Source organism: Narcine bancroftii, chromosome 2 (assembly GCF_036971445.1).
Source record: "Narcine bancroftii isolate sNarBan1 chromosome 2, sNarBan1.hap1, whole genome shotgun sequence".
Classification (NCBI taxonomy): Eukaryota; Metazoa; Chordata; class Chondrichthyes; order Torpediniformes; family Narcinidae; genus Narcine; species Narcine bancroftii.
The window spans coordinates 306990272-307004894 of NC_091470.1; positions in this window are offsets into that span (position 1 = coordinate 306990272).

The following is a 14623-nucleotide window of genomic DNA, read 5'->3' on the forward strand; positions in this document are numbered from 1 at the left end:
CCTGGGTGAAGAAGGATATATGGGTGGAGGAGGGAGGAATGGATGAGAGGGGAGAGGGAAGAAAGTGAGATAGGAGTGGGAAGAAGGGAAGTTAGTTGTTTAAAGTTGAAACTCGTGGACTTGGCCAGGTCAGGGAGAAGAGTGGCATGGTAAGTATAGCAGTTAGTGCAATGCTCTACAGTGCCAATGACCCAGGTTCAAATCCGTCGTTGTCCATAGGAAGGTTGTACGTTGTTCCTGTATCTGCATGGGCTTCCTCCAGGTGTTCCATTTCCCCCAAATCCTCCAAAACGTATGGTGTTGTAAGTTAATTTGGGTGCAATTGGGAGGCATGGTTTTAAGTGGCCAGAATAAGCATCAAATGTATTGGAAATATAATAAAAAATAAATGTAATTTAAAAAGAGATTTAAAAGGAGCATTTACGGGGCTAGGTGCTTGAATGGAACTATCAAATTGTGATTCATTAGCAGGAACAAATAAAAATAAAGCTGACACAAATGTAGTGGCCATTCTTGGAGCAGTCAGTGTGTGAGTGGTCAGTGTAGGAGTGAAGAGATAGAGGCTTTGGCTCAAGAAGCTTTGGTGAGCAGAAGTTGAGGATGTACTTCAGATACAGGTAAGGTCAGGTAAGATCATCTCACAATAACCCAGAGTAGGTAGTGGAGATGACAGCCAGGCAGTGGTATGGTCCAGTTGCAGCACATGGGAAATCTGGGACAGCACAAATGTTCCTGATGAAGACACCTGCAAGAGGTGCATCCAGCTGCAGCTCCTCCGACTATGTTAAGGAACTGGAGCTGGATGAAATCTGGATCATTCGGGAGGCAGAGGTGTAATAGACAAAAGCTATAAGGAGACAGTCACACACAAGAGGCAAGAGACAGGTAACTGTTGATTGTTAGGAGAGGGACAGAGATAAGTAGTCAGCCCAGGGCACCCCTATGGCCATTTCCCTCAACAATAAGCATATCATTTTGGATACAGTTTTGGGGAGGGGGAGTGATGAGGAAAGATCTACCAGTGATAAATCGTAGTGGTCAGGTCTCTGGCACAGAGTCTGACCCTTCAGCTCAGAAGTGAGAAGAGGAGGGCTAAAGTGACTGGGGATTTGATAGTTAGGGGAATAGATAGGAGGTTCTGTGAACTCCCTGGTGGTATGTTTCCTCCCAAGTGCCAGGATCAGGGACATCTCAGATCAAGTTCACAGCATTTTCAAATGAAAGGCTGAGCCATGTTGGTACCAATCACATAGAAAGGGAAAGGGATGAAGTCCTGAAGAGAGAATATAGGAAACTATGCTGGCGATCTATGGATTATTACCAGTGCCATGTGCCAGTGAGAGCAGGAATAGGAATTTATGGCAGATGAATGAGTGGCTAAAGAAGGGTCCAGACTCTTAATGATTGGAATCTCTTCTAGGGAAGGTATGGCCCATACAAAAAGCATGGGTTGAATGGGGGTGGGGGGAGGGGAAACTAATATCCTGGTGGACAAGCTCACTAGAACTGTTGAGGAAGGTTTAAAGTAGATTTGCAGAGGGGTGGGAACCAAAATAAGAGGAAAGTGAATAGGGCAGAAGATGCACAAGTAGATCCACTGTGTCGCAAGATTGTGAAAAGGGATAGGCAGTCAATAGGGCAAAAGTGCAACATTAAGAAATTAACTTTGGAAACAAAATTGAAAAGGGTCATGAATACAGCATTGAAGGTCATATATTTAAATGGCCACAGTGTAAGAAATATGGGTGATAATCTGGAAGTTGGCAGGTATGACTTTGGAGCCATTACGAAGTCTGATGGAGTTGCATACAGGTCTCCAAACAGTAGCCAGGAAGTGGCGTGCAAACTACAGAGGGAGATAGAGAAGGCATGTAAAAAAAGCAATGTTACAATGGTCATGGGGATTTCAATATGCAGGTTTATTGGTAAAACTAGTTCTGGATCCCAAGGGAAGAAATTTATTAAATGCCTCAAGGATGGCTTCTTAGAACAGCTTGGGGCTGAGCCGACCAGGGAAATGGCAATTCTCAATTGGGTATTGTGTAAGGAACCAGAGTTGATAAGGGGGCTGAAGATAAGGGAACCCTTACAAAGTAGTGATCATAATGTGATAGAATTCACCTGTAGTTTGAGAGGAAGAAATTAAAACCAGAGGTGTCAGTATTCCAACGGAATAAAGGAGATGACAGATATATGAGAGAGGAACTGACAAAAGTTCATTGAAAAGGGATATTAGCAGGAATGGCTGGAGTTTCTGTGAGAAATAAGGAAGGTGCAGGACTGGTATATTCCAAAAAAGAAATATTTGAATCAAAAAAATAATTCAACTGTGGCTGATAAGAGAAGTCAAAGCAAAAGAAAGGACTAACAAGGATCCAAAAATTAGAACATAGAACAATGTGGCACAGTACAGGCCCTTCAGCCCTCAATGTTGTGCCGATGCATATATTCCTTCTTAACAATAAGGTACTAAAACATCACTACCTCATAACCCTCTATTTTTCTTTCATCCGTGTGTCCAAGAGTGTCTTAAAAGCCCTCAGTGTTTCAGCCTCCACCACCATCTCCAGAAAGGCTTTCCAGGAACCACAACTCTCTGCATAAAAAAAACACACCTGATGTTTCCCCTAAACTTCCCTCCCTTAACTTTGTACAGATAATCTCTGGTGTTTGCTATTCCTGCCCTGGGAAACAGGTCCTGGCTGTCCACGCTATGTATGCCTCTCATAATCTTGTAGATCTCTATCAAGTCTCATCTCATCCTTCTACAATTCAAAGAGAAATGTCCCAGCTCTGCTAACCTTGCCTCAATCCAGTTAACATCCTGGTAAATATCCTCTGCACTCTCTCCATAGCTTCAACATACTTCCTATAATGAGGTGAGAGATATTTGTAGAGTTGCTACAAGATATCTCTTCTCTTGAATTTAATCCTTCTATATATGAATTCTAGCATCCCCTAGAGCCATATCAACCTATATGGCAGCCTTGGGGGATGCATGGATTTGAACCCCAAAGTCCTTCTGTCCATCCACACTCCTAAATAACCAACCATTAATTGTGTTCTGGGTTGTCCTTCCAAAATGCATCATCTCACTCTTATCTGGATTGAAATCCATCTGCCACTTTTCTGCCCAACTCTGCAACCTGTATCCTTCGACAAACTTCAGCTCCATTCAACCTTAAGGTCATCCGCAACTTACTGACCCATCCTTCCGCCTCTTCATCCAGGTCATTTATGAAAATTTTCAAGAGCAATGGACCCAGAATAGATACTTGTGATGCCCCAGAAGTCACCGACCACCAGGTAGAATATTTTCCTTCCACTACTACTCTCTGCTTTCTTCCTACAAGCCAATTTTTTTATCCATACAGCCAAGGTTCCACTGATCCTGAGCCTCATGATTATTTGGATGAGTCTCTCATGGGGGACCTTGACAAATGGCTTGCTAAAATCCATGTAGACCACATCTACTGCCCTATCCTCATCAATTTCTATTTTTACCTCCTCAAAAAACTCATTTAGACGTGAGGCATAACCTTCCATTCACAAAGCTATGCTGACTATCTTTGAGTAGACTATACTGAGTAGACTATACTTCTCCAAATACTCATAGATCCTATTCTTAAGAATCTTCTTTATTAGTTTCCACACCGACATAAGACTCACTGGTCTATAATTCCCAGGATTCTCCCTATTACCTTTTTTAATCAAGGGGACTGCATTTGTCATTCTCCAATCCTCCAGCACCTCCCCTGTGTCCAATGGGAAGATAGAAGGCTTTGTGACTAAGTTTGCAGATGATACTGCAATGAGAAGGTGAATCTGAAGAGAGACCTGGATAGATTAAGAGAATGGGCAAATGAAAGAAGTGGAAAATGAAATATAATGTTAGATCATGTACTTCGGTAGAAGAAATAAAAGCAAAGAATTATTTGGAGTAGGAGAAAATTCAAAATTCGGAGATACTATTTGACGATGAAATCAGACAAAATTCAAACATTTCTATGTAATCTCATCTGATCGAACTCACGAATATCTGAAGTCAAACTGTTTGTTGTCTAAAAGTGACATAAAATAACAATATATTTGATGGACGTAATCATAATTGAATGCATCAAGGTTCTCACTGCTGTTGGGAAATAATATGTTATTTACTGTGATTTCTTTTAACTGGTAATAGTAATCAATGGCTAATCTTTAAATTACTCAATAAAGGGTTAATGCCTTTTATTCTGTGCGTTCTGGAGGATAATGAGACTTTCAAGGGGAATTTATTGGTTAGAAGGAGAGCACTAGATGCGTAGTAGCTATGAACAGGAAACATCCATTAATCTCTGTGAAACACCATAGGGTTGAGTAAATCTTCCTTGTAGGAAATGTTTTGAATTATAAAATTATATAAAGTTATGTGAAAATCAGTGGAATTGAAAACATTTCCTAGAATAAATGCTGTTGGGAATTTTTCAATGATTAAGTGGAAATTTGTCAATTTTCTTCAATTGTTGTTGGAGCCTAAATGAAATTTCATGAATTACAATGGTGATGGTTTTGGATTGACAAAGAGCCAGAATGAAAGCAGATGCTGATTAAAAGATACAAGATATTTCTTTTTCAATATTTTATTAAGTTTTTATATAATAATACATGCATACAGAAAACAAGATCGATGCATAACAACTGTAACAAAAAGTAAGCAAACTCATTAACAGATTTTTTTTAACTTTGTACATTATTATTTCAAGGAAATATTGAAAAAAAGGAAATTTAAAAAAGAAAAAATTTTGAAATATGATTATATAACCACTCCAAAGTTGCACGGCAGTAAAGCAAAAGTACCATACAAGAAAAAGTAGAAGAAACACAAATCCACGAGAATCACAAATTACATAATTATCTTTCCCATTAAAGGTTATGAAAGTAATTCAAAAAGGAGCTTTTAAGATTTAAAAAATGTAAATTTAAAACACTAATTGAACATCTTATTTTCTCCAAAGTTAGATATGACATCATATCATGAAACCATGGGTGGGAGAGCATCTTTCCATCTGATCAAAATTACTCATCTTGCAATATGACGTTCAGATGAAGACAATTTTACCATCTTCTGTTCAAACATCCCACCCATTAATGGATCTAGTGTTAAGTTTCCATTAATAATTATTGATAAAATGCAGAAAACCTCTTCCCAATATTTGGCTAGGGTCAGACAAGACCAGAACATATGAATTAATAAACTGTCCTCATTCTTACATCTGTCACAAAGAGAGCTAATATTAGGGTAAAGATAAGCTAATTTAACTTTTGACATATAAGCTTTATGCACAACTTTAAATTGTATTTGTGAGTGATGGGCACATGGAGAAGATATATTAATCAACTTAAAAATGGAATTCCAAGATTTTTTAGAAATTGAAATATGGAGGTCCTGCTCTCATGACATTTTAGTGGCACTCTGGTGCACTACACTCCCAGAAGGCATCAAACTAGCCATCAGTACGTGATGACGTCAGTGCATGTTGAGCACATGATTCTGGCTTTTAAAAGGTTGTGTGGGTTATGAAGAGGAAATCCATTTGATTCACTCTAAAAATACCTGGTGTGATTATTTTGTCATGTTCACTGTGATTCCAGTGGCCACACTTGGTGAACCCGACGAGTCTAAAAACATGTATTTGGACGAACATGAACTCTGCAGCCGTTGCTGTGAAGTTACCACCTTTCTGGACAGTTGAACCTGAAGTGCGGTTCCAACAGGCTGAAGCACAATTTCACCTTCGCAAAGTCGAGTTGGACACCACTCTTTATTACCATCTTGTCAGTGCCTGGACCAGGCCGTCGCTAAGAGGGTCGGCGATTTCCTATGGGATCCATCATGTACCAACAAGTATGATGTTTTAAAAGCACTTTTATTATGTGTACATGGTATATCTTGTAGGGAAAGGACAGATAAACTACTACATTTCGATGAGTTGGGAGACCATGCCCCTTCAGAACTAATGGATGAAATGCTGTTCCTGGCAACGAGCAAAAGGCCCAATATGTTATTTGAACAGCTCTTTTTCGAGCGAATGCCAGATGATATTAGGCTCTTATTATCCAAGTGTTCATTTGAAGACCCAAGGGCTGTAGTGGCAGAGGCAGACATTCTAAGGCTGGCTAAAAAGCACAGCAAGGAAAGACAAGTCTGCACAACCAACCCCTCTAATTTTGACCCCATGTCACACTCTAGTGCCCTTAGCACATCACTCCCTACAAGCAGGCAACAACCCCAAAGCAAGCATGCAGCCTGAGGACACCAGTAAGGGCTGCAGCAGTTGGCAAGAAACCTGCAAGCCTACTGTATGTATGGGACCAGTTGTCCCAGCAAAAATTTCTGGTGGACACTCATCCTCTCCTGGATTTGCAACTACAAGCCGTTAACAGTTCCAACAGTCCGACCTTTGGCACCAGGAAGATAAATGTCAAGTTCAAGAATCATCTCTACACTTGGCTATTTATTAAAGCAGCAGTATTCAGTCCTTTGCTTGGTCCAGATTTTCTTCGGGCTCATTCATTCCTTGTCAACTTAATAGATGGAACTACTTTTCAGATGCTCCTCCAAACAGTAAGTAAACCAATGGATGTATTCTCCAAGCTGTTGGAAGATTTCCCTGAGGTTACTACTCTACAATTTTCTGCCTCCACTGCAAAGCACGGTGTTACTCATCACATTTGTACTAAGGGCCCTCCTATCCATGCTAAAGCACATCGCATGCCTCCAGAGAAGCTGTGTTTAGCTAAGGAAGAGTTTGCCAAGATGGAGGAACTAGGCATAATTCGCAGGTCTGCCAGTCCTTGGTCATTACCATTACACATGGTCCTGAAACACAATGGAGGTTGGCGACCTTGTGGAGATTACAGGCGGCTTAACGATGCTACCTTTCCGGATCGTTTTCCAATACCTCATATTCAGGATTTCTTGGCTAATTTGCATGGAGCAAAGATCTTCTCCCAAATAGACTTGGTGTGTGGCTATCACCAAGTACCAGTAGAGCCAGAAGACATTCTAGAAACAGCAATAATTACCCCTTTTGGGTTGTTCAAATTTTTATGAATGCCTGGCAGATTAAAGAATGCTGCTCAATCATTTCAACGGGTGATGGATGTTTTAGGACATGATATGACCAATGTCTTCATTTCCCTTGATGACATTTTAATGGCCAATGGGACTAAGGAAGAACCTTTGGAACATCTTCGTACACTTTTTTTTCATCTTCAGAAGTTGGGACTGGCCATCAATCCAGGTAAATCTCTTTTTGGACAAGAAACGATTGATTTATTGGGGAATATGATAACTCAGGAAGGCATGACCCCGCTGCCATCCAAAGATAAGGCCATTATCAAGTACTCAAGGCCTGCTACAGTTAAAAGGCTGCAGGAATCCTTGGGAATGGTAAATTTTTACAGTCGGTTTCTTCTGGGAGCAGCTCATATCATGAAGCCTCTTTTCAAATTGACTGTCCGGAAATGCCAGAGCCATCCATTGGACTGAAGAGGGAAACTATGCCTTCTTGAAGATAAAAGATTTGCTGACTCATGCCACCATGCTCAGCTGCCCAGTTTTAAATGCAACCACTGCCCTTTTTACAGACACTTCCAGCATGGCTGTAGGAGGTGCACTTCATCAATGTGTCAACAGGGAATGGAAACTGTCAGTATTCTTCAACCATCATCTTCATGAAGCAGAGAAGAAATACAGTGCTTTTGATAAGGAGCTTTTGGCCATTTACTTGTCTATTCGACACTCCTGTTATTTTTTAGGAGGGCAGAGATTTTATTATGTACACTGACCTCAAGCCTTAACATTTGCCTTTTCCAAGGATGCAGAGCCCTAGTCAGCATGACAATAACAGCAATTTCATTCATTTCAGAATTCTCCACAAAAATACTATGCACTTTCCCACTCTGCTCTACTCGAGGTTTCATCTGTAGATCAAGGTATTAACTACCTAGCTTTGGCCCTGGCCCAAGAACTTATCCATGAGTTGAATGTTTATCAGACTGCAATCACGAACCTGTAATTAAGGATGTCCAGTTTGGAGTTAATGGCAAACTATTCCTCTGTGATATATCAACGGGACACCCTTGCCCAGTAGTTCCAGCATCATGGAAACGTTGAGTATCTGTAATTAAGGATGTCCAGTTTGGAGTTAATGGCTATTCCTCTGTGATATATCAACGGGACACCCTTGCCCAGTAGTTCCAGCGTCATGGAAACGTCGAGTATTCAATTCTGTGCATGGTCTCTCACATCCATCGATTGGATCGACCTTTCGCAAGGTTTCGGACAGGTTTGTGCGGCACAGTCTTGAAAAAGACATTACACAAATGGCGAGATCCTGCATTGCCTGCCAGAAAGCAAATGTTCAGTGGTATACTAAGGCACCACTGCAGTCCTTCCCAGCAGTTACTCATTATTTTGCTCATGTCCATGTGGACATTGTTGGTCCACTTCCTGTTTCAAGAGGATACCGTTATCTTTTTACAGTAATAGACAGCTTTACGCGATGGCCCGAGGCCATGCCTATGATAGATGCTACTGCAGACACTTGTGCTCAGGCATTCCTCAGTTCCTGGGTGTCTCGTTTCAGATAGAGGACCACAATTTACTTCCTTGCTGTGGACGGCCTTATCTCGCTTGTTCGGTGCAACAATTCATCATATGAATGCCAATCATCCCCAGGCTAATGGAATGGTGGAATGATTTCATCGACATCTTAAGTTGGCCTTATTGGCTAAGTTAGAGGGCCCGGTCTGGGCTGATGAGCTGCGCCGGATATTACTGGGCATTAGAATAACGCCCAAGGAGGACCTCTAAGCTTCATTTGTGGAGCTCTTGTACAGCACACTGTTGATGGTCCCAGGGGAGTTCATCCCCTATCATTCCAACTCCAACAATGATCTTAAGGAACTGTTGACCAGGCTAAGGGAGACCGTAGGAAAATTTACCTCTATACCACCCTCGTCATACGGAGAACACTCTTCCTTTGTGCCTGAAGACCTCAAAAACTGCAAATCTGTCTTTGTCCGTAGAGGAATACTTCGTCGACCTTTGCTGATGCCTTACGAAGGACCTTAGACAAACTAGGTTGACCTGTATTTTGGACATTGGAGGAAAGCCACAGTATTTCACTATTGACAGGCTTGAACCAGCTCATGTGAACAAGTCTTGACCACTGCAATAGCCAACAATCCATCGCAGAGTTCAACCACCTTAAAGACAAACCTTTCTGCCGGTTCTGGGAGATGGTCGAGTAGCAGCACTGTGGCGGCACTGCAACTTCCAGAAAGCATCAAACTGGCTATGTGACATCAGTGCATGATGACATCAGCATGTGTTGAGCACGTGATTCTGGCTTTTAAAAGATTGCACAGGTTATGAAGAGGAAATCCATTTGATTCACTCCAAAAGCGCCTTGTGTGATTATTTCATTGTTTCCTCTGTGATTCTAGTGGCCACAACATTTTAATTTTGTCCAGTGAGGTTTCTCCAAAGCATCATATTCAACAGATGTTAATCCTTTCCAAGATTGAAGATTGCAAATTGTTTCTATCAGATTCATAACAGGAGCCTGGGAAATGTTTGATAATTGAGAATGGAGAAAGTCATTAATTTGCAATATCTAAAAAAAAAGAGAATTTGGTAAATTACACTTAGTAGAAAAATGATTATCAAAAAAATCAACCATAAAAATTTTTAAAAACATTAATAAAAACAAGATATTTAAATTTATTTGAAATTAAAAATTCTTAGTTACATGTTATTAGCAACTGTTTGAAATGAAGTATAAAAGTTGCTCACTGGTCTTCTAAGTGTGGCAATTTTATTTTACAAATCAATTTACTCAGGCCTGAGATTATTTCAACTTTTCAGGTTAACAACCTTTGCAACTTTTGTTAAAAATTATTATTAGTATGCAAGTTTCCATTAAGATGAATTGATATGGACTGATTGACTAGGTTTTATCCACGCAGACACGGTTAGCCTGGCGGCTAGTGCGTTGCTTTTACAGTCTCAGTGTCCTGGGTTTGAATCTGGCACTGTTTGTAAGGAGGTTGCATGCTCTTCCCACGTATGAGTGGGATTTCCCCGGATACTCCAGTTTCCTCTCACACTCCGAAAATGTAGGATCATTGGGTGTCATTGGGCATCAGGAGCTCGTGGGCCGGAAGAGCCTGTTACTGTGCTGTTCGTCTAAATTTAAAAAAAAGCATTTATTTTCTCTCACCAAATGTTGCAATTAAATAAAAGGATGTTGGTAATCAAATTATTCACAAAAGTGCTGGAAGAATTCAGCAGGTCTCACATCGTCCATAGGAGGTAATTATATATTATCGATGTTTTCAGCAATGCCTTTTCATATTACAGACCCAAGCTACTGACCCCCATTTATGTGCTGCAAGAAGAGAAATAAAAGGAATGAATGCATAGTGCACTACCATATATTTCTGATAACTGCACACTACCATGTATCCATGGTGATAGGGAATGCACCACCATACACCAATAATGATAGGAAATAAATCACCATTATTCTGGTTGCAAAGAGCACATTATTGTAAATTAACTGGCAGACTGCATTGTCTGTGTGCACATGCAGTTAACAAAAATGCAATGGAATTTTACTAACAATTTAAAGAAATTATCAATCCCTGAATACCAGTTTACCTGAGTGAAAATTGATTCCAATGGTTATTAACTATATTATGCTGTTCTGACTTTGGACTTTACACAATGATCCAGAGCAAATATTCCAATAAAATACAAGAGAGCCTGTATATTTTAAACATTTCAAGCAGCGGACTGAAATTACATGAAACTCTGGTGGAAATTTCAATGTACAGATAATGTAACCAGAGTTCATGCCAAGTTTTGCTTTATTCACCCAGATGCAGTAATACCATTAATTAGTGGCAAATGAATGAGGTGTAAGTGTTCTTGGGTTGAGCAACATCCAATTCAAGCTTGGATACAAGTCCAGTTTTTCTAGCCTTTCAGCATATGTCAACCCCGCCATCCCTGGAACTAACCTTGTAAATCTGCGCTGCACACCCTCTATAGCTAGTATGTCCTTCCTCAAAATTGGAGACCAGAACTGGACGCAATACTCCAGGTGGAGTCTCACCAGGGCCCTGTACAACTGCAGAAGGGCGTCTCTGTTCCTATACTCCAATCCCCTCTTTATGAAAGCCAACATGCTATTAGCCTTCTTCACAGCTTTCTGAACCTGCATGCGAGTCTTCAGTGACCGGTGAACAAGTACTGCCAGATCCATTTGCTCCTCCCCACTCCCTAGCTTGTCTCCATTTAAATAATACTCAGCTTTCCTATTATTGCCCCCAAAATGGATAACCTCACATTTGCTTACATTGAACGTCATCTTCCATTCAGCAGCCCACACCCCCAACCTGTCCAAGTCCCTCTACATTTTCCTGACATCCTCCTCACACCCCACACCGCCACCCAGTTTCGTGTCATCTGCAAATTTGCTCAAATTATTAATAATCCCCTCATCCAAATCATTTACATAAATTACAAACAACTGAGGACCCAATACCGATCCCTGTGGCACTCCACTCGTCACATCCTGCCATTCTTAAAAAGACCCGCTTACCCCAACCCTTTGTTTCCTATTTCTTAACCAATTTCCTATCCATGTCAGCACCTTACCTCCAATACCATGCTCCCTGATCTTGCCCACTAGTCTCCCGTGCGGTACCTTATCAAAGGCCTTCTGGAAGTCCAAATACACCACATCCACAGGCTCTCCCAAGTCCACCCTCTTTGTCACATCCTCGAAAAATTCCAGAAGGTTAGTCAAGCATGACTTACCCTTAAGGAATCCATGCTGACTAGCCCTTATACTATTATTTCTGCCTAAGTGTTCTGCTATTACTCCTTTTATGATAGACTCCAATATCTTCCCCACCACCGACATCAGTCTGACCGGTCTATAATTTCCCGTTTTCTCCCTCCCTCCCTTCTTAAAAATCGGCACCACATCAGCTACTCTCCAATCCTCAGGGACCTCCCCCGAATCTATGGAACTTTGGAAAATGTCGACCAGTGCTTCCACAATTTCCATAGCAACTTCTTTAAGCACCCTGGGATGCAGCCCATCAGGCCCTGGGGATTTATCAGCCCTCAGTCTCAACAATTTACTCACAACCTCCTGTTTCTGGATCCGGATATCCATTAGATCCCCTACTTCCCCAGTAAAGTATTGCGTCCAGTTCTGGTCTCCAATTTTGAGGAAGGACATACTAGCTATAGAGGGTGTGCAGCGCAGATTTACAAGGTTAGTTCCAGGGATGGCGGGGTTGACATATGCTGAAAGGCTAGAAAAACTGGACTTGTATCCGATGGAGTTTAGAAGGATGAGGGGGGACATGATTGAGGTATACAAAATTATCAGGGGGATAGACAGGGTGAAGTCGGATTACTTGTTCCCAATGATGGGGGAGACAAGGACTAGAGGGCATAGTTTAAGAATACAGGGTAGGCCCTTTAGGAAGGAGATGAGAAAACATTTTTTTACCCAGAGAAGTGTGAATCTGTGGAATGCTCTGCCACAGAGGGTGGTAGAGGCAGATTCGCTGATTATGTTCAAAAGAGAGTTAGATAAGACTCTAGTGGGCAAAGGAGTTAAGGGTTATGGGGATAAGGCTGGAAAGGGGTACTGATGGTAGTGATCAGCCATGATCTGTAAAATGGCGGTGCTGGCTCAATGGGCCGAAGGGCCTACTCCAGCTCCTATTGTCTATTGTCTATTGGCATGGGACATGCTGCAATGGAACATCAGCTGCTGGGAGGAGAAATCCAGGAGACAGAGAAGCAGGAGCACATTTGGATCTCCCCCCACCAATGTTACCAACTTCGCCTGAGGAGACCCCTCTCCCAGAGGAAGATCGTGCACTGTTCCTGAGCCTTAAATTATTGCTGCAGTTCACCCAAGCAGTGGGCATGATGGTTCAGGTTGATGGACATTGGACTGGAGAGTGGTATGAACAACAATGGAGATTAAAATAGCAACCTTCAGCAGGTGCAGCGTCAAACAGATCATGTGATGTACAAAACCTTGTAATACTTTTCCAAAGTCAAGGCAGCTGTGACTTTCATGCTGGAGTGTGGGCTGGCCACACTTCAGGAACTATCAGAGATGGATGCAATGGTGGCTACATGAGCTGTCTGGTTAGGTGAGAATCAGTTGTCGCACATCCGTTCTGGGTAAATTGCTGCATGGACGCAAATTTGTAATTACAGTTTAAGGAGATGGTGGGGTGTGTGTGTGTGTGTGTGTGTGTGTGTGTGTGTGGGGAGGGGGGTGGGTCTCTTCATAGTGGACCTAAGATACCATGACACATTATTCAGGCTGATCAATATGTATGCCTCTCCCATGTGGAGTGAGAGGCTAGGCATCTTTCAGTAACTCCCACCATTGCTGGTGACATCCTGGTCAGTTGTTCTAGCCAGTGACTTCAGCTGCGGCTAGATAATCCTGTGGTCCTCACAGTAAACTGGACAGAATTTCCAGACTCCTGATGAAGACAGTAAAGGACACACAATAGTTGGAATACAGCTGCAGTTCAGCTTGTTGAGAGTAGATAGCTCAACCAGGTCTCATCATGGTCAGAACCACCAATGTCACACCAGTGCTCTTCTCTGACTACTGCCTCCTTCGCACCTCTTGTCACCTACAGGAGGACCAGAAATTGGGCAGGGGAACATGGAAGCTGGACATGAAGTTGCTGACCCCAGAGAACCAAAAAAGGAGTACACTGGTTGGAGAATCATGAAACCCTTCTTTGACTCACCAGTGAACTGGTTGGAAGTGACCAAAGAGAACATTAAGAGACTCTTTATCCTCAGTGATGTCCAAAGCATAAGAAAAAGGCAGAGGGAACTGACCCAACTCCAGTCTGATCTGCATCATCTCCTCTTTCTACAGTCATGGAGAGTGGATGTGAGAAAGGAACTCCAAGAAGTGAAGAGCCGGAAAGCCATGTCACCTTCCAATCCAGAGTATGAATAGTGGAGCAGAATGAGATGTGCTCAGGATGAGAGGGGCTCATGCTACTTCTTCCTAAAGGTTCTGTGATTCACACCATTAAGAAAGAGGATGGCTCATTCACATCTTCGCAGGCGGGCATACAGAAGATCAACAGATCCTTTTATACCATACTGTACGACACTTAGGCAACAGACAGAATGGCCTCCTAAACCCTACCCTCTATCATGGACGTCTTAGTTAACAGCAAGTGAGAGAATCTGGACCAGTGGGAGAAGGAGGATATCATAAATTGGTGACCCATATCATCATTAAACGTTAACTACAAAATCTTGTCCAAGGCCATTAGCAATCAAGTCAAATTTGCTATGTGGCATATGATCCACTCAGACCAAGCCTGCATGGTTCCAACCAGAAAAATCCCTGACAGTCTCACATTGATCAGAGATACTATCGCCTACATACAAAAGAGGGGGTTGACACCTGCTTGTTAGCTTAGACCAGGAGAGGCTTTTGCATATCATGGATATGCTCTCCAAAATGGACTTTGGGGAGGGAATCCAAAATTGGAT